Below are 25,995 nucleotides of genomic sequence, written 5' to 3' on the forward strand. Positions count from 1 at the left end.
TTGTTTGGGCCTACTCCAACTTTTGACCTTAAGGGGCGGAGCCTATTTTGGCGCAATTTCTTCAGGCTTAGCAGCAGCAAACAATGACTCGGTGGCTCCTGGACTGTGTAGCTGGTCTGAAGGGTTGGAAACTTGATTCGAAGTGCAGAGGTTTTTTTTTATCTATCTTTTGACTACATGTTGATATAAGTACTTCTTAAGCCTTATTTCTGCCCTTGCTTCTGGGTGCAGTAATTTTTGGATTAACCAACGATATTAAGTTAAATTTGGAAATAATTTAACGTTTTTTGTGCATTTTGGAAAAATTGTTCACGTTTTCTTTTCTTAAAGGCACAGTACACGTTTTTTCTAATGTTTTTTTATGCTATAAATAAGTGTTTAAACAACTTTTGTGGTGTTACTAGTCTGTTCAACATGTCTGACATTGAGGTTTCTCATTGTTCTATGTGTTTAGAAGCTATTGTGCAACCCCCTCTAACATTGTGTAACTTTTGTACTGAAAGGGCTTTACAATGTAAAAAGCATATTTTAAATAAAGTAAGTGTACCTAGGGGATGATTCTCAGTCTGAAGAGAATCAGGATATGCCATCCAATTCTCCCCAAGTGTCACAACCTTTTATGCCTACACAAGCGACGCCTAGTACTTCTAGTGCGTCTAATTCCTTTACTCTGCAGGAGATGGCTACAGTTATGTCAACTACCCTTAGAGGTATTGTCTAAATTACCAGTGTTGCAGGGTAAACGCAGTAGGTCAAGTGTTAATGTAAATACTGAATCTTCTGATGCTTTATTAGCTATTTCCGATGTTCCCTCACAGTGCTCTGAGTTGGGGATCATGGAATTGCTGTCTGAGGGTGAAATTTCTGATTCAGGGAATGTTTTGCCTCAGACAGATTCGAATGCTATGTCATTTAAATTTAAGCTTGAACACCTCCGCCTGTTGCTTAGGGAGGTTTTAGCGACTCTGGATGATTGTGATCCTATTGTGATTCCTCCAGAGAAATTGTGTAAAATGGATAAATATTTGGAAGTTCCTACTTACACTGATGTTTTTCCGGTTCCTAAGAGAATTTCGGAATTTATTAGTAAGGAATGGGATAGACCAGGTATACCGTTTTCTCCCTCTCCTAATTTTAAGAAAATGTTTCTTATATCAGATACCATTCGGGACTCATGGCAAACGGTCCCTAAGGTAGAGGGAGCTATATCTTCCCTAGCTATGCGTACTACTATACCCATTGAGGATAGTTGTGCTTTCAAGGATCCTATGGATAAGAAATTAGAGGTTCTACTAAAGAAATTATTTGTTAATCAGGGATTTCTTTTACAACCTATGGCTTACATTGTTCCAGTAACTACTGCAGCAGCTTTTTGATTTGAGGCTCTAGAAGAGTCTCTTAATGTTGAGACTCCATTAGATGACATTCTAGATAGAATTAAGGCTCTTAAGCTAGCTAATTCTTTTATTACTGATGCCGCTTTTCAAATTGCTAAATTAGCGGCAAAAAATGCAGGATTTTCTATTTTAGCACGTAGAGCATTGTGGCTCAAATCTTGGTCTACTGATGTGTCATCAAAACATAAGCTTTTAGCTATTCCCTTTAAAGGTAAGACCCTTTTTGGGCCAGAATTGAAGGAGATCATTTCTGATATTACAGGAGGTAAGGGCCATGCCCTACCTCAGGATAGGTTGGTTAAAATGAGGGGTAAACAGAATAATTTTCATTTCTTTCGGAACTTTAAAGGAGGCCCCCCCGCTCCGGGACCGGATCTAGTAGGGGGCAGACTTTCTTTCTTTGCTCAGGCTTGGGCAAGAGATGTTAAGGATTCCTGGGCACTAGAAATAGTGACCCACGGTTATCAATTGGAATTCAAGGATTTTCTCCCAAGAGGGAGCTTTCATCTTTCAAAATTATCTGCAAACCAGATAAAGAGAGAGGCGTTCTTACGCTGTGTAAAAGACCTTTTTACTATGGGAGTAATCTGTCCTGTTCCAAAATTGGAACAGGGGCAGGGGTTTTACTCAAACCTATTTGTGGTCCCCAAAAAAGAAGGAACGTTCAGACCCATTTTGGACTGTTCCATCATTCAAGATGGAGACAATTCAAACGATTTTGCCAATGATCCAGGAGGGTCAATATACGACTACCGTGGATTTGAAGGATGCTTACCTTCATATTCCAATCCACAAAGATCATCATCAGTTTCTAAGGTTTGCCTTCTTGGACAAACATTATCAGTTTGTGGCTCTTCCTTTCGGGTTGGCCACAGCACCCAGAATCTTCACAAAGGTTCTAGGGTCTCTTTTGGCGGTTCTCAGACCGCAAGGGATAATGGTGGCGCCTTATCTGGACGATATTCTGATTCAGGCGTCAACATATCATCTGACAAAATCTCAAACGGACACAGTGTTGTCTTTTCTGAGAACTCACGGCTGGAAGGTGAACATAGAGAAGAGTTCACTTGTTCCACAGGCAAGGGTTCCTTTCTTGGGAACTCTGATAGACTCGGTAGCCATGAAAGTATTTCTGACGGAGGTCAGAAAATCAAAGATTTTGAATACTTGCCGATCACTTCTGTCCATTCCTCGGCCATCAGTGGCTCAGTGTATGGAGGTAATCGGATTAATGGTAGCGGCAATGGACATTGTTCTGTTTGCTCGCTTTCATCTCAGACCACTGCCACTGTGCATGCTCGGTCAGTGGAATGGGGATTATGCGGATTTATCTCCAAAGATAATTCTGGATCAAGAGACCAGAAACTCTCTTCTTTGGTGGTTGTCGCCAGATCATCTGTCCCAGGGGACTTGTTTCCGCAGACCCTCGTGGGTGATAGTGACAACAGATGCCAGTCTTCTGGGCTGGGGTGCAGTTTGGAACTCCCTGAAGGCTCAGGGTGTTTGGACTCAGGTGGAGTCTCTACTTCCAATCAATATTCTGGAACTGAGAGCAATATTCAATGCGCTTCAGGCGTGGCCTCAGTTGGCTTTGGCCAAATTCATCAGATTCCAGTCAGACAACATAACGACTGTGGCATATGTCAATCATCAGGGGGGAACAAGGAGTTCCTTAGTGATGATAGAAGTATCCAAGATAATCAGTTGGGCAGAGGCCCACTCTTGTCATCTGTCAGCGATCTACATCCCAGGGGTAGAGAACTGGGAAGCAGATTTTCTAAGTCAACAGACTTTTCATCCGGGGGAATGGGAACTTCACCCGGAGGTATTTGCCTCATTGATTCTCAGATGGGGCAGACCGGAATTGGATTTGATGGCATCTCGTCAGAATGCCAAGTTTCCAAGATACGGATCCCGGTCAAGGGATCCTCAGGCCGAACTGATAGATGCCTTGGCAGTACCTTGGTTGTTCAGCCTAGCTTATGTGTTTCCGCCGTTTCCTCTCCTCCCACGCGTGATTGCTCGAATCAAACAGGAGAGAGCTTCAGTGATCCTGATAGCGCCTGCATGGCCACGCAGGACTTGGTATGCGGATCTAGTGGACATGTCCTCTCTGCCACCGTAGAAACTTAAGTTGAGACAGGACCTTCTCATTCAAGGTCCTTTCCAACATCCAAATCTAATTTCTCTGCAACTGACTGCGTGGAGATTGAACGCTTGATTTTATCGAAGCAAGGATTCTCTGATTCAGTTATCAATACTTTGATACAGGCTAGAAAGCCTGTCACTAGAAAGATCTATCATAAGATATGGCGTAAATATCTTTATTGGTGTAAATCCAAGGGTTACTCATGGAGTAAAGTTAGGATTCCTAGGATTTTGTCTTTTCTCCAAGAAGGATTGGAGAAAGTGTTATCAGCAAGTTCCTTAACGGGACAAATTTCAGCTTTGTCAATTCTGTTTTACAAACGTTTGGCAAATGTATCAGATGTTCAGTCTTTTTGTCAGGCTCTATCTAGAATTAAGCCTGTATTTAGACCTATTACTCCTCCCTGGAGTTTGAATTTAGTTCTTTGAGTTCTGCAAGGGGTTCCGTTTGAACCTATGCATTCCATAGATATTAAACTATTATCTTGGAAAGTTCTGTTTTTGGTTGCTATTTCTTCTGCTTGAAGAGTTTCTGAGCTTTCAGCATTACAGTGTGATTCGCCTTATCTCATATTTCATTCTGATAAGGTGGTTTTACGTACCAAACCTGGGTTCCTTCCTAAGGTTGTTTCAAATAAGAATATTAATCAGGAAATTTTTGTTCCTTCCTTGTGTCCTAATCCTTCTTCTTAGAAGGAGTGTCTGTTACATAACTTGGACGTGGTCCGTGCCTTAAAGTTTTACTTACAGACAACTAAGGATTTCCGTCAATCATCTTCATTATTCATTGTTTATTCTAGAAAGGGTAGGGGTCAGAAAGCTACGACTACCTCTCTTTTTCTTTTTGGCTGAGAAGTATCATCCGCCTGGCATATGAGACTGCTGGACAGCAGCCTCCTGAAAGAATTACGGCTCATTCTACTAGGGCTGTGGCTTCCACATGGGCTTTTAAAAACGATGCATCTGTGGAACAGATTTTTAAGGCTGCGACTTGGTCTTCCCTTCACACTTTTTCCAAATTTGATACTTTTGCTTCTTCTGAGGCTATCTTTGGGAGATAGGTTCTTCAAGCAGTGGTGCCTTCCGTTTAGGTTCCTGTCTTGTCCCTCCCTTTCATCCGTGTCCTATTGCTTTGGTATTGGTTTCCCACAACTAAGGATGAAATCCGTGGACTCGTCATATCTTTGTAAAAGAAAACTAAATTTATGCTTACCTGATAAATTACTTTCTTTTACGATATGACGAGTCCAAGGCCCACCCTGTTCTTTTTAAGACAGTTTTTCTTTATATTTTTTGTAAACTTCAGTCACCTCTGCACCTTTTAGCCTTTCCTTTTTCTCTTCCTATACCTTTGGCCGAATGACTGAGGGTGGAGGGGAAATGGAGGGGCTATATATACAGCTCTGCTGTGGTGCTCTTTGCCACTTCCTGTTAGCAGGAGGTTAATATCCCACAAGTAAGGATGAAATCCATGGACTCGTCATATCGTAAAAGAAAGTAATTTATCAGGTAAGCATAAATTTAGTTTTCTTTTTGGCTGAGGAGTATCATCCGTTTTGCATATGAGACTGCTGGATGGCAGCCTCCTGAACGAATTACGGCTTATTCCACTAGGGCTGTGGCTTCCTCATGGGCATTTAAAAATGATGCTTCTGTTGAGCAGATTTGCAAAGCTGCAACTTGGTCGTCTCTTCACACTTTTTCCAAATTTTCCAAATTTGATACTTTTGCCTTTGCTGAGGCTGCTTTTTGGAGGAAAGTTCTTCAAGCAGTGGTGCCTTCTGTTTAAGTTCCCTGTCTCGTCCCTCCCTTTTCAATCGTGTACTATAGCTTTGGTATTGTATCCCACAAGTAAGGATGAAATCCGTGGACTCATCGTATCTTAAAAAAGAAAAGGAAATTCATGCTTACCTGATAAATTTATTTCTTTTTGGATACGATGAGTCCACGGCCCACCCTGTTCTAAATGAGACAGGTTATAAAATGTTTGTTAAACTTCAGACACCTCTGCACCTTGGCTTTTCCTTTCTCTTCCTAACTTCGGTCGAATGACTGGAGTGGGAGGGAAGGGAGGAGCTATTTATACAGCTCTGCTGTGGTGCTCTTTGCCTCCTCCTGCTGGCCAGGAGGCGATATCCCACAAGTAAGGATGAAATCCGTGGACTCATCGTATCCAAAAAGAAATAAATTTATCAGGTAAGCATAAATTTCCTTTTTTAGGACCAGGTAGATAAGACAGAATAAAGTTCAATTGGGAGAAGAATAATGCCCAGCGGGCTTGTCTGGCATTGAGTCGTTTAGCTGACTGTAGATATTAAAGATTTTTATGATCGGTCAGAATTACATTTGGTTTTTGGGTACTTTCAAGAAGATGTCTCCACTCAGTTTAGGTCATCTTTATAACCAGTTACTCCGTGTTAGCTACATCGTGTAATGGGTTTCAGGCTTGGAAAATGTCTTTGAAAAGATCTACACACTGGCTCTCTCTGAGATCGAACAGCCTCAGCTGCAATATCAGAAGCATCTACCTTCAGTATATATTGGTGTACAGGATCAGAATGTTTAAGCATAGGTGCTGTACATATTATTTCTTTGAGTTAAGAAAAGGCTTTCACAGCAGCTGGTGGTCAGTCTTTGCATAATTTAGGTTTAGAGGTCAGAGCTACTAAGAGCGCTGCAATAGATGAGTCCTCTGATAAAGCGCCTAGTAAAAGCCATGACATCTCTGAACTCCCTTTTAGAGTGGTAGGCTTAAGACAGTCTAGAATTGCGGATTGTTTGGTTGGGTCCATTGAAATTCCAGAGGAGGATATAATGTAACCAAGGAAAGGTATAGTACTTTGATTGAAGACTTTATCAGCTTAGCATAGAGATTGTTTAGTCTGAGGCGTTGTAGAACAAGTTGATGTGCTCAGAAAGGGACTTAGAGAAGATTAGTATGTTGTCTAAATATATTTATAAGTTGTTCAGATAAACCTTGAAGATATCGTTGACGAACCTTTGGAAGACTTCCGGTGCATTGCACAGCCCGAAAGGCATTACACGATATTCAAAGTGCCCAAAACTGGTATTGAATGCCGTTTTCCACTTGTCACCCTTTTTGATACGGACAAGGTTGTAGACCCCATGAAAATCTAAATTGGTGAAAATGTTTGCATCCTTGAGATATATATATATAAGTTTTTGGATCAACGGTAAGGGGTAACAGTCCTTAACAGTAATTAGATTTTGGGCTCGAAAATCAATGCAGGGTGAAGCCCTCTGTCCTCCTCAATAAAAAAAAAATCTGATGAATCCACGTTCAAGTTTTTCCTTTATGTAGGTGTCTAAAGCTTTGAGTTCAGGTTGAGAGAAAGGATAATTCTTACCCTTAGCTATTGTAGTGCCAACATACAACTCTATGGCACAGTGGCACAGTCAAATTCTCGATGAGGAGTTACTATTTCTTTTGGTGGTATTGTGGGTGATTAGAGTCCACAGATAGTTAAAATGGTGGAAGATTTCAGTGTCACAGATCTGTCCAGGCAGTGTTTAAAACAATTGTCCCCCCAAGCCGTTATTTCATTTTTGGACCAGGAGATTGTGGGTTCATGTAATTTTAACCAAGGATATCATAAGATGATCGGTACATGTGGTTAAGACACTAAATCGAATAACAGAGTTTCCACATAATACACGTGTATTGTATAGTATGGTACAGGATAACTCTAGTACCTAACGGTTGTCCATTAATTGTAGTGATATGTCTGGGGTTCTTCTTTACACTAGAAATATCATGTTGTCTGGCAAAAGATAAATCCATAAACACTCCATCAGCTCCAAAGTCATTAAGGGCTTGGGAATTGATGTGTTGTCCGTTGATGGTGAAGCAGATTGTTACTGATAACTTGGTCTTGTTAGAGGGTTAGTCTGGGTTCAGGCTTAATTCTGCCCCTCCAAACAGAATTAAACCCGGGCATTTCCCGGCCTGGTGGGACAATCCTTCAAGAGATGCCCTTTTTGGCCACAGTAGAGACAATGGGGCCGATTTATCAAGGGCCAATTGGCCCTTGATGCCCCTGTTTCCGCACAAGCCTGAATGCTGCGGACATCAATCCGCCTGATTATAGGATCGGGCTGATTGACACCCCCTGCTAGCGGCTGTGAATCTGCAGGGGTCGACATTGCATAAGCAGTTCACCAGTTGTGCAATGTTAAATGCTGACAGCGTATGCTGTCGGCATTCAGCAATGTTTGTCGGACATGATACGCTACAGCGTATCATGTTGGACAGACATTGATAATTCGGCCTTACAGACCGAGATTACGTCTCCTGAGTGTCTCTGCTTCAGAAAGTCAGATGGTACGCACCTCCCTAGGTTCTTTAACTGTAGGGTTATAAGGAGATGCTGTAGGGGTAGTAAATTTTGCTGCCAACCTGAAGACAGGTCCTTGGGATTTCCGTGTCTTATTTTTTTCCAGCTGACACTCCATGTGTCGGGTATACATAGAGAAATAAAGTCCTCTAAAGAATCTGGTAATTCTCTGCATATCAATTCATCTTTAATCCTGTCACACAGTCCTCTGCGGAATGCTGATTTCAGTGCTCCTGGATTCCAGTCAGTCTCAGATTGTGTGCGTTGTTGCAGTTCCAGTAGAGCAGACTCAGCTGCAGCTACCCTACCAGGCTTGTCAAATATGGTTTGTAAAGCAGTTAGAAAGGCTTTAGCATCCTTAAGGATTGGGTCATCCTTTTCTAGTAGGGGTAAAACCCATGACAGGGCCTTTCCTTTTAGAATTTTTTTTTATAAAAGTGACCTGGACCTCAGAGGACATAAAGGTTTCAGGTTTATTTTGAAAATGAAGGTGGCACTGATTAAGAAACCCTCTACAGTCATCAGAAGTGCCATTAAATTTTTCTTGTAGTGGTAACTTAGGTGCACAAGCAGTTACTACAGGTGAGTCTGGGCGAAGCAACGGTGTTGTAGCAGGTTGAGGGGCTGGGCACAGTGTTATCATCATCTCTGCTAACTGGTCCAATTTTGTGTCGAAACCCTGGAGATGTGCTGTGTGAGCCCCCAGTAGTTGGCCTTGATGAGTTATAGCTTTGGTCATTTCGTCAGGGTCCATGTTAGTGGCCCGTGTGTAATGTCACAGGAGTAGTAAAGTCAGTCCAGTAAAGGTCCCTGAGGTTTGGAAGTGACAATAGGACACACTGACCCAGCACTGAGTGTTAGACCCAAGATGTGACTAAACCAGAGGGCAAGGCAAAATTAAGGTTCGTTTAGGCCAAAGGTCAAATGAATACAGTCCTATACACGGGCAAACACAGGAAGCAGCAGTGTTGATTAACTGTCTGCAGCTGACAGGCAGGTGGAGCCAGAGAGCCAGCTAGAGCAGGCAGTAGAATAAGTAATTCTCAAACAGAGCCTGAGTCCTGCAGTGGCTCAGGAGGGAAGGCAAACAGCTAGAGACCAGAGGTCCCAGGATCAACTCCAGGCATGGGTGTAACAGAATCCTAATTTCTTTCATGTAATTAGCAAGAGTCCATGAGCTAGTGACGTATGGGATATACATTCCTACCAGGAGGGGCAAAGTTTACCAAACCTTAAAATGCCTATAAATACACCCCTCACCACACCCACAATTCAGTTTTACAAACTTTGCCTCCCGTGGAGTTGGAGGTGGTGAAGTAAGTTTGTGCTAGATTCTACGTTGATATGCGCTTCGCAACAGGTTGAAGCCCGGTTTTCCTCTCAGAGTGCAGCGAATGTCAGAGGGATGTGAAGAGAGTACAGGTAGCCCTCATTTTATGCCGGGGTTAGGTTCCAGAAGGAATGGTTGTAAATTGAAACCGTTGTAAATTGAAACCCAGTTTATAATGTAAGTCAATGGGAAGTGAGGGAGATAGATTCCAGGCCCCTCTCAAAATTGTCATAAGTAACATCTAATACATTATTTTTAAAGCTTTGAAATGAAGACTTTAAATGCTAAACAGCATTATAAACCTAATAAAATTATCACACAACACAGAATATAATTAAACTAAGTTAAATGAACAAAAACATTTGCTAAACAGCATTATAAACCTAATAAAATAATCAAACACAACACAGACTTCACTTGCATTTTTCTGCAAATAGTTCTTTCTATGCATTCCAATCTGGACTGAGTTATAGACAGGAAGATCTTGTTCCTTTGAAATCTGCTCGATAGCTCAGGTCTGGTTAAACTGATAAATTTCAGCTTGCTTGGCTTTGCTGCAACACAAGCGGGCAGCTCCACCTACTGGTTATTTTAATAAATGCACTGCTTCTCAATGCTTTTCAATAGCAGTCACATGACTGGAAAAAAAGGTTGTTATTCTGAAACGGTGTAAATTGAACCGTTGTAAAACGAGGGCCACCTGTATTGCCTATTTGAATTCAATGGTCAACCTCTAGGGGATCTATTTCAAAGGTTCTCTGTTATCGGTCGTAGAGATTTCTTCTCCTACCTCCCTTTTCAGATCGACGATATACTTATATACCATTACCTCTACTGATTCTCGTTTCAGTACTGGTTTGGCCATCTACTATATGTAGATGAGTGTCCTGGGGTAAGTAAGTATTATTTCTTTGTGACACTCTAAGCTATGGTTGGGCACTTTATATGTAAAGTTCTAAATATATGTCTATAAACTTATATTTGCCTTGATTCAGGATAATCAGTATTCCTTTTCAATACAGACTGTCAGTTTCATTATTGGGATAATGCATTCAATTATTTTTTCTTACCTTGAAAATTTTTATTTGACCATTTTTTCCTGTGTGCTGTTAGGCTCGCGGGGGTAGAAAATGTTTCTTTTTGTTACGTCATTTTTGGCGCTAAATATTTTTGTCACTTCCGGCGCCGTAATTGACGTCGGAAGTTGTATTCTGTCTAGCGTTTTCTTTAACGCATGCGTATTCAGACATTTTTTTGCGCCAAAAAATGTGGGCGTCGTTTTCGACGTCAGAGGATGTGGCGTCATTTTGGCGCCCAAAATATGGGCGTTGTATTGGCGCCAATTCATATTATTTAAACATCTCTCTTTCATTGCTTCTGGTTCCTGGAAGCTTTTTATTTTGCATTCTTTCCCATTCCTGAAACTGTCATTTAAGGAATTTGATAATTTTGCTTTATATGTTGTTTTTTTCTATTACATATTGCAAGATGTCTCATCCTGACCCTGGATCTCAATCCACTAGTGGACAGACGCTGCCTGATGCTGGTTCTACCAAAGTTAAGTGCATATGTTGTAAACTTGTGGTAACTGTTCCTCCAGCTGTAGTTTGTGTAAGTTGTCATGATAAACTTTCCAATGCAGATTGTGTCTCCATTAGTAATAATCCTTTACCTGTTGTTGTTCCTTCAACATCTATTGTTCAGGATGTTCCCGTTAATGTTAAAGAATTTGTTTCTAATTCTATTAGGAAGGCTCTGTCTGTTATTCCTCCTTCCAGTAAGCGTTAAAGAAGTTTTGATTGCATTAGATATGGAGGAATCCAGTCCTCTTGATACTAAAACTGCTAAACGTTTAAATTTGGTTTATAAACCTCATGTGTTAATTCCGGAAGTTTTTCCAGTTCCTGATGCTATCTCAGATGTGATTGCTAGGGAATGGGATAGTCTGGGTACTTCATTTACTCCTTCTCCAAGGTTTAAGAAATTGTACCCTGTGCCATCTGATAGATTGGAGTTTTGGGATAAAATCGATGGGGCTATCTCTATTCTTGCTAAACGTACTGCTATTCCTACGGCAGATAGAACTTCGTTTAAAGATCCTTTAGATAGGAAAATTGAATCTTTTTTAAGAAAAGCTTATTTATGTTCAGATAATCTACTTAGACCTGCTATCTCTTTGGCTGATGTTGCTGCAGCTTCAACTTTCTGGTTGGAGGCTTTAGCGCAACAAGTGACGGACCATAATGCTTATAGCATTGTTAAACTTCTTCAACATGCTAATAACTTTGTCTGTGATGCCATTTTTGATATCATTAGAGTTGATATCCGGTATATGTTTTAGCTAGAAGAGCTTTATGGCTTAAATCTTGGATTGTAGATATGACTTCTAAGTCAACTTTACTTTCTCTCTCTTTCCAAGGTAATAAGTTGTTTGGTTCTCAGTTGAATTCAATAATTTCAACTGTTACTGCGGGGAAGGGAGCCTTTTTGCCCCAGGGCAAAAAATCTAAAGGTAATTATAGGGCTACTAATCGTTTTCATTCCTTTCGTCAGAGTAAGGAGCAGAAGCTCGACCCTTCCCCTAAAGGAACAGTTTCCGGTTGGAAACCTAATCCAGTCTGGAATAAATCCAAGCCTTCTAGAAAGTCAAAACCAGCTCCTAAATCCGCATGAAGGTGCGGCCCTCATTCCAGCGCAGCTGGTAGGGGGCAGGTTACGATTTTTCAAAGATGTTTGGATCAATTCGATTCACAATCTTTGGATTCAGAACATTGTTTCACAAGGGTACAGAATAGGTTTCAAGGTAAGACCGCCTGTGAGAAGATTTTTCCTCTCACGCATTCCAGTAAATCCAGTGAAGGCTCAGGCGTTTCTGAAATGTGTTTCAGACCTAGAGTTAGCTGGGGTAATTATGCCAGTTCCAGTTCTGGAACGTGGTCTGGGGTTTTACTCAAATATATTCATTGTACAAAAGAAAGAGAATTCTTTCAGACCAGTTCTGGACCTAAAAATATTGAATCGTTATGTAAGGATACCAACATTCAAAATGGTGTCTATAAGAACTATTCTGCCTTTTGTTCAGCAAGGGCATTATATGTCTACAATAGATTTACAGGATGCATATCTTCATATTCCAATTCATCCAGATCACTATCAGTTTCTGAGATTCTCTTTTCTAGACAAGCATTACCAGTTTATTGCTCTTCCATTTGGCCTAGCAACAGCGCCAAGGATCTTTTCGAAGGTTCTCGGTGCCCTTCTCTCTGTAATCAGAGAACAGGGTATTGCAGTATTTCCTTATTTGGACGATATCTTGGTACTTGCTCAGTCTTCACATTCTGCAGAATCTCATATGAATCAACTTGTGTTGTTTCTTCAAAGACATGGTTGGAGGATCAATTTACCAAAGAGTTCCTTGATTCCTCAGACAAGAGTAACCTTTTTAGGTTTCCAAATAGATTCAGTGTCCATGACTTTGTCTCTGACAGAAAAGAGACGTCTGAAATTGGTTTCAGCCTGTCGAAACCTTCAGTCTCAATTGTTCCCTTCGGTAGCATTATGCATGGAAATTCTTGGTCTCATGACTGCTGCATCGGACGCAATCCCTTTTGCTCGTTTTCACATGAGACCACTCCAGCTTTGTATGCTGAACCAGTGGTGCAGGGATTATACAAGGATATCACAATTAATATCCTTAAATCCCAATGTTTGATCATCTCTAACTTGGTGGATGGATCACCATCGTTTATTTTAAGGGGCCTCTTTTGTTCGTCCAACCTGGACTGTGATCTCAACTGATGCGAGTCTATCAGGTTGGGGAGCTGTATGGGGATCTCTGACAGCGCAGGGGGTTTGGGAATCTCAGGAGGCGAGATTACCAATCAACATTTTGGAACTCCGTGCGATTTTCAGAGCTCTTCAGTTCTGGCCTCTTCTGAAGAGAGAATCATTTATTTGTTTTCAAACAGACAATGTCACAACCGTGGCATATGTCAATCATCAAGGTGGGACTCACAGTCCTCAAGCAATGAAAGAAGTATCTCGGATACTTGTATGGGCGGAATCCAGCTCCTGTCTAATTTCTGTGGTTCACATCCCAGGTGTAGACAATTGGGAAGCGGATTATCTCAGTTGCCAGACGTTACATCCGGGCGAATGGTCTCTTCATCCAGAGGTTTTTCTTCAGATTGTTTAAATCTGGGGTCTTCCAGAAATAGATCTGATGGCCTCTCATCCAAACACGAAACTTCCCAGGTATGTGTCCAGATCCCGGGATCCTCAGGCGGAAGCAGTGGATGCGTTGTCGCTTCTTTGGAATTATCATCCTGCTTATTTCTTTCCGCCTCTAGTTCTTCTTCCAAAAGTAATTTCCAAAATTCTAATGGAGCGTTCATTTGTACTGCTGGTGGCTCCAGCATGGCCGCACAGGTTTTGGTTTGTGGATCTCGTTCGGATGGCCAGTTGCCAACCTTGGACACTTCCATTAAGGCCAGACCTTCTATCTCAAGGTCCATTTTTCCATCAGGATCTCAAATCATTAAATTTGAAGGTATGGAGATTGAACGCTTAATACTTAGAGGTTTCTCTGACTCAGTGATTAATACTATGTTACAGGCTCGTAAATCTGTATCTAGAAAGATTTATTATCGAGTTTGGAAGACTTACATTTCTTGGTGTTCTTCTCATAAATTCTCTTGGCATTCTTTTAGAATTCCTAGAATTTTACAATTTCTTCAGGATTGTTTGGATAAGGGTTTGTCTGCAAGTTCTTTGAAAGGACAAATCTCTGCTCTTTCTGTTCTTTTTCACAGAAAGATTGCTAATCTTCCTGATATTCAGTGTTTTGTACAGGCTTTGGTCCGTATCAAACCTGTCATTAAGTCAATCTCTCCTCCTTGGAGTCTTAATTTGGTTTTGAAAGCTTTGCAGGCTCCTCCGTTTGAGCCTATGCATTCTCTGGACATTAAATTACTTTCTTGGAAAGTATTGTTCCTTTTGGCTATCTCTTCTGCTAGAAGAGTTTCTGAGTTATCTGCTCTTTTTTGTGAACCTCCTTTCTCCAACATTGGTGTGTCCAGTCCACGGCATCATCCATAACTTGTGGGATATTCTCTTCCACAACAGGAAATGGCAAAGAGCATAGCAAAAGCTGTCCATATAGTCCCTCCTAGGCTCCGCCCACCCCAGTCATTCTCTTTGCCGTTGCACAGGCAGCATCTCCACGGAGATGGTGAAGAGTATGTGGTGTTTAGTTGTAGTTTTTTATTCTACTATCAAGAGTTTGTTATTTTAAAATAGTGCTGGTATGTACTATTTACTCTGAAACAGAAAAGGATGAAGAGTTCTGTTTGTGAGAGGAGTATGATTTTAGCAGCAGTAACTAAAATCGTTTGCTGTTTCCACATAGGACTGTTGAGATGAGATAACTTCAGTTGGGGGAAACAGTTGGCAGACTTTTCTGCTTAAGGTATGACTAGCCATATTTCTAACAAGACTGTGTAATGCTGGAAGGCTGTCATTTTTCCCCTCATGGGGACCGGTAAGCCATTTCTCCAACATAGGTGTGTCCGGTCCACGGCGTCATCCTTACTTGTGGGATATTCTCTTCCCCAACAGGAAATGGCAAAGAGCCCAGCAAAGCTGGTCACATGATCCCTCCTAGGCTCCGCCTACCCCAGTCATTCTCTTTGCCGTTGTACAGGCAACATCTCCACGGAGATGGCTTAGAGTTTTTTAGTGTTTAACTGTAGTTTTTATTATTCAATCAAGAGTTTGTTATTTTGAAATAGTGCTGGTATGTACTATTTACTCAGAAACAGAAAAGAGATGAAGATTTCTGTTTGTATGAGGAAAATGATTTTAGCAACCGTAACTAAAATCCATGGCTGTTCCACACAGGACTGTTGAGAGCAATTAACTTCAGTTGGGGGAACAGTGTGCAGTCTCTTGCTGCTTGAGGTATGACACATTCTAACAAGACGATGTAATGCTGGAAGCTGTCATTTTCCCTATGGGATCCGGTAAGCCATGTTTATTACGATCGTAAATAAGGGCTTCACAAGGGCTTATTAAGACTGTAGACTTTTTCTGGGCTAAATCGATTCATTATTAACACATATTTAGCCTTGAGGAATCATTTTATCTGGGTATTTTGATATAATAATATCGGCAGGCACTGTATTAGACACCTTATTCCTTAGGGGCTTTCCCAAAGCATAAGCAGAGCCTCATTTTCGCGCCGGTGTGGCGCACTTGTTTTTGAGAGGCATGGCATGCAGTCGCATGTGAGAGGAGCTCTGATACTTAGAAAAGACTTTCTGAAGGCGTCATTTGGTATCGTATTCCCCTTTGGGCTTGGTTGGGTCTCAGCAAAGCAGATACCAGGGACTGTAAAGGGGTTAAAGTTTAAAACGGCTCCGGTTCCGTTATTTTAAGGGTTAAAGCTTCCAAATTTGGTGTGCAATACTTTTAAGGCTTTAAGACACTGTGGTGAAAATTTGATAAATTTTGAACAATTCCTTCATGTTTTTTCGCAATTGCAGTAATAAAGTGTGTTCAGTTTAAAATTTAAAGTGACAGTAACGGTTTTATTTTAAAACGTTTTTGTACTTTGTTATCAAGTTTATGCCTGTTTAACATGTCTGAACTACCAGATAGACTGTGTTCTGAATGTGGGGAAGCCAGAATTCCTATTCATTTAAATAAATGTGATTTATGTGATAATGACAATGATGCCCAAGATGATTCCTCAAGTGAGGGGAGTAAGCATGGTACTGCATCATTCCCTCCTTCGTCTACACGAGTCTTGCCCACTCAGGAGGCCCCTAGTACATCTAGCGCGCCAATACTCCTTACTATGCAACAATTAACGGCTGTAATGGATAATTCTGTCAAAAACATTTTAGCCAAAATAAACACTTGTCAGCGTAAGCGCGGCTGCTCTGTTTTAGATACTGAAGAGCATGACGACGCTGATATTAATATCTCTGAAGGGCCCCTAACCCAGTCTGATGGGGCCAGGGAGGTTTTGTCTGAGGGAGAAATTACTGATTCAGGGAACATTTCTCAACAGGCTGAACCTGATGTGATTGCATTTAAATTTAAGTTGGAACATCTCCGCATTCTGCTTAAGGAGGTATTATCCACTCTGGATGATTGTGACAAGTTGGTCATCCCAGAGAAACTATGTAAAATGGACAAGTTCCTAGAGGTGCCGGGGCTCCCAGAAGCTTTTCCTATACCCAAGCGGGTGGCGGACATTGTTAATAAAGAATGGGAGAGGCCAGGTATTCCTTTCGTCCCTCCCCCCATATTTAAAAAATTGTTTCCTATGGTCGACCCCAGAAAGGACTTATGGCAGACAGTCCCCAAGGTCGAGGGAGCGGTTTCCACTTTAAACAAACGCACCACTATACCCATAGAGGATAGTTGTGCTTTCAAAGATCCTATGGATAAAAAATTAGAAGGTTTGCTCAAAAAGATGTTTGTTCAGCAGGGTTACCTTCTACAACCAATTTCATGCATTGTCCCTGTCGCTACAGCCGCATGTTTCTGGTTCGATGAGCTGATAAAGGCGGTCGATAGTGATTCTCCTCCTTATGAGGAGATTATGGACAGAATCAATGCTCTCAAATTGGCTAATTCTTTCACCCTCGACGCCACTTTGCAATTGGCTAGGTTAGCGGCTAAGAATTCTGGGTTTGCTATTGTGGCGCGCAGAGCGCTTTGGTTGAAATCTTGGTCGGCTGATGCGTCTTCCAAGAACAAGCTACTTAACATTCCTTTCAAGGGGAAAACGCTGTTTGGCCCTGACTTGAAAGAGATTATCTCTGATATCACTGGGGGTAAGGGCCACGCCCTTCCTCAGGATCGGCCTTTCAAGGCAAAAAATAAACCTAATTTTCGTCCCTTTCGTAGAAACGGACCAGCCCAAGGTGCTACGTCCTCTAAGCAAGAGGGTAATACTTCTCAAGCCAAGCCAGCTTGGAGACCAATGCAAGGCTGGAACAAAGGAAAGCAGGCCAAGAAACCTGCCACTGCTACCAAGACTGCATGAAATGTTGGCCCCCGATCCGGGACCGGATCTGGTGGGGGGCAGACTCTCTCTCTTCGCTCAGGCTTGGGCAAGAGATGTTCTGGATCCTTGGGCGCTAGAAATAGTCTCCCAAGGTTATCTTCTGGAATTCAAGGGACTTCCCCCAAGGGGGAGGTTCCACAGGTCTCAGTTGTCTTCAGACCACATAAAAAGACAGGCATTCTTACATTGTGTAGAAGACCTGTTAAAAATGGGAGTGATTCATCCTGTTCCATTAAGAGAACAAGGGATGGGGTTCTACTCCAATCTGTTCATAGTTCCCAAAAAAGAGGGAACGTTCAGACCAATCTTAGATCTCAAGATCTTAAACAAGTTTCTCAAGGTTCCATCGTTCAAGATGGAAACCATTCGAACTATTCTTCCTTCCATCCAGGAAGGTCAATTCATGACCACGGTGGATTTAAAGGATGCGTATCTACATATTCCTATCCACAAGGAACATCATCGGTTCCTAAGGTTCGCATTCCTGGACAAACATTACCAGTTCGTGGCGCTTCCTTTCGGATTAGCCACTGCTCCAAGGATTTTCACAAAGGTACTAGGGTCCCTTCTAGCTGTGCTAAGACCAAGGGGCATTGCTGTAGTACCTTACTTGGACGACATTTTGATTCAAGCGTCGTCCCTTCCTCAAGCAAAGGCTCACACGGACATCGTCCTGGCCTTTCTCAGATCTCACGGATGGAAAGTGAACGTGGAAAAGAGTTCTCTATCCCCGTCAACAAGGGTTCCCTTCTTGGGAACAATTATAGACTCCTTAGAAATGAGGATTTTTCTAACAGAGGCCAGAAAAACAAAACTTCTAGACTCTTGTCGGATACTTCATTCCGTTCCTCTTCCTTCCATAGCTCAGTGCATGGAAGTGATCGGGTTGATGGTAGCGGCAATGGACATAGTTCCTTTTGCGCGCATTCATCTAAGACCATTACAACTGTGCATGCTCAGTCAGTGGAATGGGGACTATACAGACTTGTCTCCGAAGATACAAGTAAATCAGAGGACCAGAGACTCACTCCGTTGGTGGCTGTCCCTGGACAACCTGTCACAAGGGATGACATTCCGCAGACCAGAGTGGGTCATTGTCACGACCGACGCCAGTCTGATGGGCTGGGGCGCGGTCTGGGGATCCCTGAAAGCTCAGGGTCTTTGGTCTCGGGAAGAATCTCTTCTACCGATAAATATTCTGGAACTGAGAGCGATATTCAATGCTCTCAAGGCTTGGCCTCAGCTAGCGAGGGCCAAGTTCATACGGTTTCAATCAGACAACATGACAACTGTTGCGTACATCAACCATCAGGGGGGAACAAGGAGTTCCCTAGCGATGGAAGAAGTGACCAAAATCATTCTATGGGCGGAGTCTCACTCCTGCCACCTGTCTGCTATCCACATCCCAGGAGTGGAAAATTGGGAAGCGGATTTTCTGAGTCGTCAGACATTGCATCCGGGGGAGTGGGAACTCCATCCGGAAATCTTTGCCCAAGTCACTCAGCTGTGGGGCATTCCAGACATGGATCTGATGGCCTCTCGTCAGAACTTCAAAGTTCCTTGCTACGGGTCCAGATCCAGGGATCCCAAGGCGGCTCTAGTGGATGCACTAGTAGCACCTTGGACCTTCAAACTAGCTTATGTGTTCCCGCCCTTTCCTCTCATCCCCAGGCTGGTAGCCAGGATCAATCAGGAGAGGGCGTCGGTGATCTTGATAGCTCCTGCGTGGCCACGCAGGACTTGGTATGCAGATCTGGTGAATATGTCATCGGCTCCACCTTGGAAGCTACCTTTGAGACGAGACCTTCTTGTTCAGGGTCCGTTCGAACATCCGAATCTGGTTTCACTCCAGCTGACTGCTTGGAGATTGAACGCTTGATTTTATCGAAGCGAGGGTTCTCAGATTCTGTTATCGATACTCTTGTTCAGGCCAGAAAGCCTGTAACTAGAAAGATTTACCACAAAATTTGGAAAAAATATATCTGTTGGTGTGAATCTAAAGGATTCCCTTGGGACAAGGTTAAGATTCCTAGGATCCTATCCTTCCTTCAAGAAGGATTGGAAAAAGGATTATCTGCAAGTTCCCTGAAGGGACAGATTTCTGCCTTGTCGGTGTTACTTCACAAAAAACTGGCTGCTGTGCCAGATGTTCAAGCTTTTGTTCAGGCTCTGGTTAGAATTAAGCCTGTTTACAAACCTTTGACTCCTCCTTGGAGTCTCAATTTAGTTCTTTCAGTTCTTCAGGGGGTTCCGTTTGAACCCTTGCATTCCGTTGATATTAAATTATTATCTTGGAAAGTTTTGTTTTTAGTTGCAATTTCTTCTGCCAGAAGAGTTTCAGAATTATCTGCTCTGCAGTGTTCTCCTCCTTATCTGGTGTTCCATGCAGATAAGGTGGTTTTACGTACTAAACCTGGTTTTCTTCCAAAAGTTGTTTCTAACAAAAACATTAACCAGGAGATTATCGTACCTTCTCTGTGTCCGAAACCAGTTTCAAAGAAGGAACGTTTGTTGCACAATTTGGATGTTGTTCGCGCTCTAAAATTCTATTTAGATGCTACAAAGGATTTTAGACAAACATCTTCCTTGTTTGTTGTTTATTCCGGTAAAAGGAGAGGTCAAAAAGCAACTTCTACCTCTCTCTCTTTTTGGATTAAAAGCATCATCAGATTGGCTTACGAGACTGCCGGACGGCAGCCTCCCGAAAGAATCACAGCTCATTCCACTAGGGCTGTGGCTTCCACATGGGCCTTCAAGAACGAGGCTTCTGTTGATCAGATATGTAGGGCAGCGACTTGGTCTTCACTGCACACTTTTACCAAATTTTACAAGTTTGATACTTTTGCTTCTTCTGAGGCTATTTTTGGGAGAAAGGTTTTGCAAGCCGTGGTGCCTTCCATTTAGGTGACCTGATTTGCTCCCTCCCTTCATCCGTGTCCTAAAGCTTTGGTATTGGTTCCCACCAGTAAGGATGACGCCGTGGACCGGACACACCTATGTTGGAGAAAACAGAATTTATGTTTACCTGATAAATTACTTTCTCCAACGGTGTGTCCGGTCCACGGCCCGCCCTGGTTTTTTAATCAGGTCTGATAATTTATTTTCTTTAACTACAGTCACCACGGTACCATATGGTTTCTCCTATGCAAATATTCCTCCTTAACGTCGGTCGAATGACTGGGGTAGGCGGAGCCTAGGAGGGATCATGTGACCAGCTTTGCTGGGCTCTTTGCCATTTCCTGTTGGGGAAGAGAATATCCCACAAGTAAGGATGACGCCGTGGACCGGACACACCGTTGGAGAAAGTAATTTATCAGGTAAACATAAATTCTGTTTTTCTTAGTCTCAAACAGAATAAAGGGCTTAATATGGGCTATAAAACTGGTAGACACCTTTATGGGCTAGATCGATTGCTTTATTTGGGCATTTTATACAACTTGAGGTTGAAATTCACATTTTATATCTTTGGGGAACGTTTTTTTATGTCAGGCACTGGTTTAGACACCTTCCCAGTCAGGAAGGGCCTTCTATGTAGTAGGCAGAGCCTCATTTTCGCGCCATTACTGCGCAGTTACTTTTGAGAGCAGGACATGCATCTGCATGTGTATGGGTCTGGAAGTAGTTGAAAAGGTCCCTAGAAGGCTTCATTTGGTATCGTATACCCCCTGGGTTTGGTAAAGTCGCAGCAAAGGCTGTAGCTGGGACTGTAGAGGGTTTAAAACTATAAACGGCTCCGGTTTCGTCATTTTAAGGGTTAAAGGTCTGAAAATTGGGGTGCAATGCTTTGAATGCTTTAAGACACTGTGGTGAAAATTTGGTAAAATTTGAACAATTACTTCATAGTTTTTCACATATTCAGTAAAAAAGTGTGCCCTGTTTAAAATTTAAAGAGACAGTAACGGTTTTGTTTTAAAACGTTTTTTGTACTTTATTGACAAGTTTAAGCCTGTTTAACATGTCTGTGCCTTCAGATAAACTATGTTCTGTATGTTAGATAGAAAGTAGCAAAAGCACTACACAGGTAGAGTAGGAACGCTCAGTTTAGTAATTAAATATATACAGAGAATGTGTTTGAATTATTAGTGATCAAAATATATTTGATTATCTGTATCAATTTGTTGAATCTCTGTATTTTTATTCAGTATGTACATATGTGCCTAATGAGCTTGAGTGCTTGTGCATGGAACGATACTAGTTACAAATATAGTCTGTATCTAAGAGGATAGAGACTAGAAGAATGCACTTGAGTAGCACTTGAGTTCCTAGAAATAATATGATGTTTGTATGAGACTTAAACACTCGCTAGGAGTCAATGGGTTGAAAGGAAAATTAAAACATAACTTTTAAAAACGCCGAAACGCTATCGGCGAAACATGTTAGGGATGGGTATCAGTTAAATACCCTGTCATTGTTTTTTTAATGGCATAGCAAACTTTAATTACTATATTGATGAAGTGGCAAATCCGGACTAGATCAATACTAGACTCCAGGCATTATTTCTAAAGTACCAGTGGCAAACTTTAAAGGCATTTCATAAGCTATTATTACAAAAGCCATAACCGCCAACCGCCGACACTACTCCTTCCTTTCTTATATAAATTTAAACAATTTATCATATACACATATGGTGATACCGTAAGGCTACAGCGACAAGGTAGTAATAAGTGTTGTTGGTAAATTATTCAACAATATTTGAAAGTTAGAACCGCTAGTCAGTTAGTGTGGCAGGCTCAACGTATATTTAACAACAATTTTCTATTGGTATTTAAAGGCATAGAGGCTAGATGTTGGTACTAGTAGCAGCAAACTTCTTTTTGATAATACAACAATTTATACTTTAAACGTCTCTAAACTACAACTAATAATTGCTTACAACGGTTGATTTAGAAGAAACTAAAGATAAAATAATTTCTTGATACTGCTAAGCATTATGGTTAGACGTTTATACTAGCTACTTAAGTTTGCACTTTAGCAACTAGTACCTAACTATAGATACACAAAAATATTGGATACCTAGAAAATAACATCCACAAGATATCTACACAATTATTCAAAACGCAGGTTTTTGTTCAGTGAATGCTGCAGATTTTAAAAGCAAGACACTGAAAGCCTGCCAGATGACTAGATAGTTTAAGTGATAGAAAAAGCCAAATAACTTTTGCCACAAAGTACAAATTACATAAGTATTAAAATTGGTGAAATATTAACACCACTACTAATGTAAACACAAACTTGAAACTCTCAAGAGCAATTGTGTTAAAGTACACCAAGCACCCGTACATGTCAGATATAAACTTGAGACAACAGGTTAATTATACAGTATATACTGATATATATATATTCTAGCTATTTGAGCTAGTGTAATATATTAGTGAATGAAATAATGGAATATTGAATAAAGATATGCTGTTGCTTTATACACATATCAATAATATAATCTGGTATAATAGAAGTAATAATTTAAAAATACAGAGCTCAATTTAGAAATCCATTCACTATGATAATGGAAGGTGCAAACATACTTTAGTACTTCAGTTACTAGTATCCTTTACTGATACAAATTTTGTATCCATCTTCAACACACGATTACCCTATCAGATACAGTAACAACTCCATTAGGGAAACTTATAGTATTGGATAACACTATAGTGGATAAGAAAACTATCAGTTAGATAGATTTACATTAATCAGTATTTATATAATCCACCTATATTTCTAGTCCAAGACAACTGATTTTCTTGATACTTAGAGCCACTTATATTTTTAAAGCTGCTATGTGTTTTTAAAATGCACACACGTACACATCATATTTTTTATTTCATGTTTAGTTAATAAAAGTTATGTTTTAATTTTCCTTTCAACCCATTGACTCCTAGCGAGTGTTTAAGTCTCATACAAACATCATATTATTTCTAGGAACTCAAGTGCTACTCAAGTGCATTCTTCTAGTCTCTATCCTCTTAGATACAGACTATATTTGTAACTAGTATGTTCTGTATGTATAGAAGCCATTGTGTCTCCTCCTTCAAAATTGTGTGATAATTGTGCCATAGCGTCCAAACAAAGTAAGGACAGTGCTGCCACAGATAGTAAAGTTGCCCAAGATGATTCATCAGATGAAGGGAGTAGACATAGTTCTACATCATCTCCTTCTGTGTCTATACCAGTTTTGCCCAAGCAGGAGACCCCTAGTACTTCTAGCGCGCCAATGCTTGTTACTATGCAACAATTGACGGCAGTAATGGATAACTCCATAGCAAATATTTTATCCAAAATGCCTGCATTTCAGAGAAAGCGCGATTGCTCTGTTTTAAACACTGTAGAGCAGGAAGGCGCTGATGATAATTGTTCTGTCATACCCTCACACCAATCTGAAGTGGCCATGAGGGAGGTTTTGTCAGATGGGGAAATTTCTGATTCAGGTAGAATTTCTCAACAGGCAGAACCTGATGATGTGACATTTAAATTTAAATTAGAGCATCTCCGCACTCTGCTTAAGGAGGTGCTATCTACTCTGGATGATTGTGACAACCTGGTCATTCCAGAAAAATTGTGCAAGATGGACAAGTTCCTAGAGGTTCCGGTGCACCCCGACGCTTTTCCTATACCCAAGCAGGTGGCGGACATAGTGAATAAGGAATGGGAGAAGCCCGGCATACCTTTTGTCCCCCCTCCTATATTTAAGAAATTATTTCCTATGGTCGACCCCAGAAAGGACTTATGGCAGACAGTCCCTAAGGTCGAGGGGGCAGTTTCTACACTAGCTAAGCGCACTACTATTCCTATAGAGGATAATTGTGCTTTTAAAGATCCTATGGATAAAAAATTGGAGGGTTTGCTTAAAAAGATTTTTGTACAGCAAGGTTACCTCCTGCAACCTATTTCGTGCATTATTCCTGTCACTACAGCAGCGTGGTTCTGGTTCGAGGAACTAGAAAAGTCGCTCAGTAGAGAGACTCCGTATGAGGAGGTTATGGACAGAATTCACGCACTTAAGTTAGCTAATTCCTTTATTTTAGATGCCGCTTTGCAGTTAGCTAGATTAGCGGCGAAAAATTCAGGGTTTGCAATTGTGGCGCGCAGAGCGCTCTGGCTAAAGTCTTGGTCAGCGGATGTATCTTCCAAGACAAAATTGCTTAATATCCCCTTCAAGGGTAAAACCCTTTTTGGGCCAGAATTGAAGGAGATTATCTCAGACATCACTGGGGGTAAGGGCCACGCCCTTCCACAAGATAGGCCTTTCAAGGCCAAGAATAAGTCTAATTTTCGTTCCTTTCACAATTTCAGGAACGGACCGGCCTCCAACTCTGCAGCCTCGAGACAAGAGGGTAATGCTTCGCAAACCAAACCAGCTTGGAAACCGATGCAAGGCTGGAACAAGGGTAAACAGGCCAAGAAGCCTGCTGCTGCTACCAAAACAGCATGAAGGGGTAGCCCCCGATCCGGGACCGGATCTAGTAGGGGGCAGACTCTCTCTCTTTGCTCAGGCTTGGGCAAGAGATGTTCAGGATCCCTGGGCACTAGAAATAGTTTCTCAGGGTTATCTTCTAGAATTCAAGGAACTACACCCAAGGGGAAGGTTCCACATGTCTCACTTATCTTCAAACCAAATAAAGAGACAGGCATTCTTACATTGTGTAGAAGACCTGTTAAAGATGGGAGTGATACACCCAGTTCCAACTGCGGAACAAGGTCAGGGGTTTTACTCAAATCTGTTTGTAGTTCCCAAAAAAGAGGGAACTTTCAGACCAATTCTGGATTTAAAAATTCTAAACAAATTTCTCAGAGTTCCATCGTTCAAAATGGAAACCATTCGAATAATTTTACCTACAATCCAGGAGGGTCAATTTATGACTACCGTGGATTTAAAGGATGCGTATCTACATATTCCTATCCACAAAGATCATCATCAGTTCCTAAGGTTCGCCTTTCTGGACAAACATTACCAGTTTGTGGCTCTCCCATTCGGGCTAGCCACTGCTCCAAGGATTTTCACAAAGGTACTCGGGTCCCTTCTAGCGGTTCTAAGACCAAGGGGCATTGCAGTGGCACCTTATTTGGACGACATTCTGATACAAGCGTCGTCTCTTTCAAAGGCAAAGGCTCACACAGACATCGTCCTGGCCTTTCTCAGATCTCACGGGTGGAAGGTGAACATAGAAAAGAGTTCCCTGTCTCCGTCGACAAGAGTTCCTTTCTTAGGGACAATAATAGATTCTTTAGAAATGAAGATTTTCCTGACAGATGTCAGAAAGTCAAAACTTCTAAACGCTTGTCAAGTTCTTCATTCTGTTCCACGTCCTTCCATAGCTCAGTGCATGGAAGTAGTAGGGTTGATGGTTGCAGCAATGGACATAGTTCCTTTTGCGCGAATTCATCTAAGACCATTACAACTGTGCATGCTGAAACAGTGGAATGGGGACTATACAGACTTGTCTCCAGTGATTCAAGTAGATCAGAAGACCAGAGACTCACTCACTTGGTGGCTAACCCAGGATCACCTGTCCCAGGGAATGAGCTTCCGCAGACCAGAGTGGGTCATCGTCACGACCGACGCCAGTCTAGTGGGCTGGGGTGCGGTCTGGGACTCCCTGAAAGCTCAGGGTCTATGGTCTCGGGAAGAGTCTCTTCTCCCGATAAACATTCTGGAACTGAGAGCGATATTCAATACTCTCAGGGCTTGGCCTC

The 25,995-nt window shown here is 41.7% G+C and overlaps 1 protein-coding gene across 1 annotated transcript in view; it reads left to right on the forward strand.

The window, feature by feature from the left end:
• The window catches only part of LOC128647590 (PC-esterase domain-containing protein 1A-like), a 175,068-nt gene that overhangs the window by 145,080 nt on the left and 3,993 nt on the right, over positions 1-25,995 (forward strand). The window lies entirely within an intron of this gene.

This window comes from Bombina bombina, chromosome 2 (assembly GCF_027579735.1).
Source record: "Bombina bombina isolate aBomBom1 chromosome 2, aBomBom1.pri, whole genome shotgun sequence".
Taxonomy (NCBI): Eukaryota; Metazoa; Chordata; class Amphibia; order Anura; family Bombinatoridae; genus Bombina; species Bombina bombina.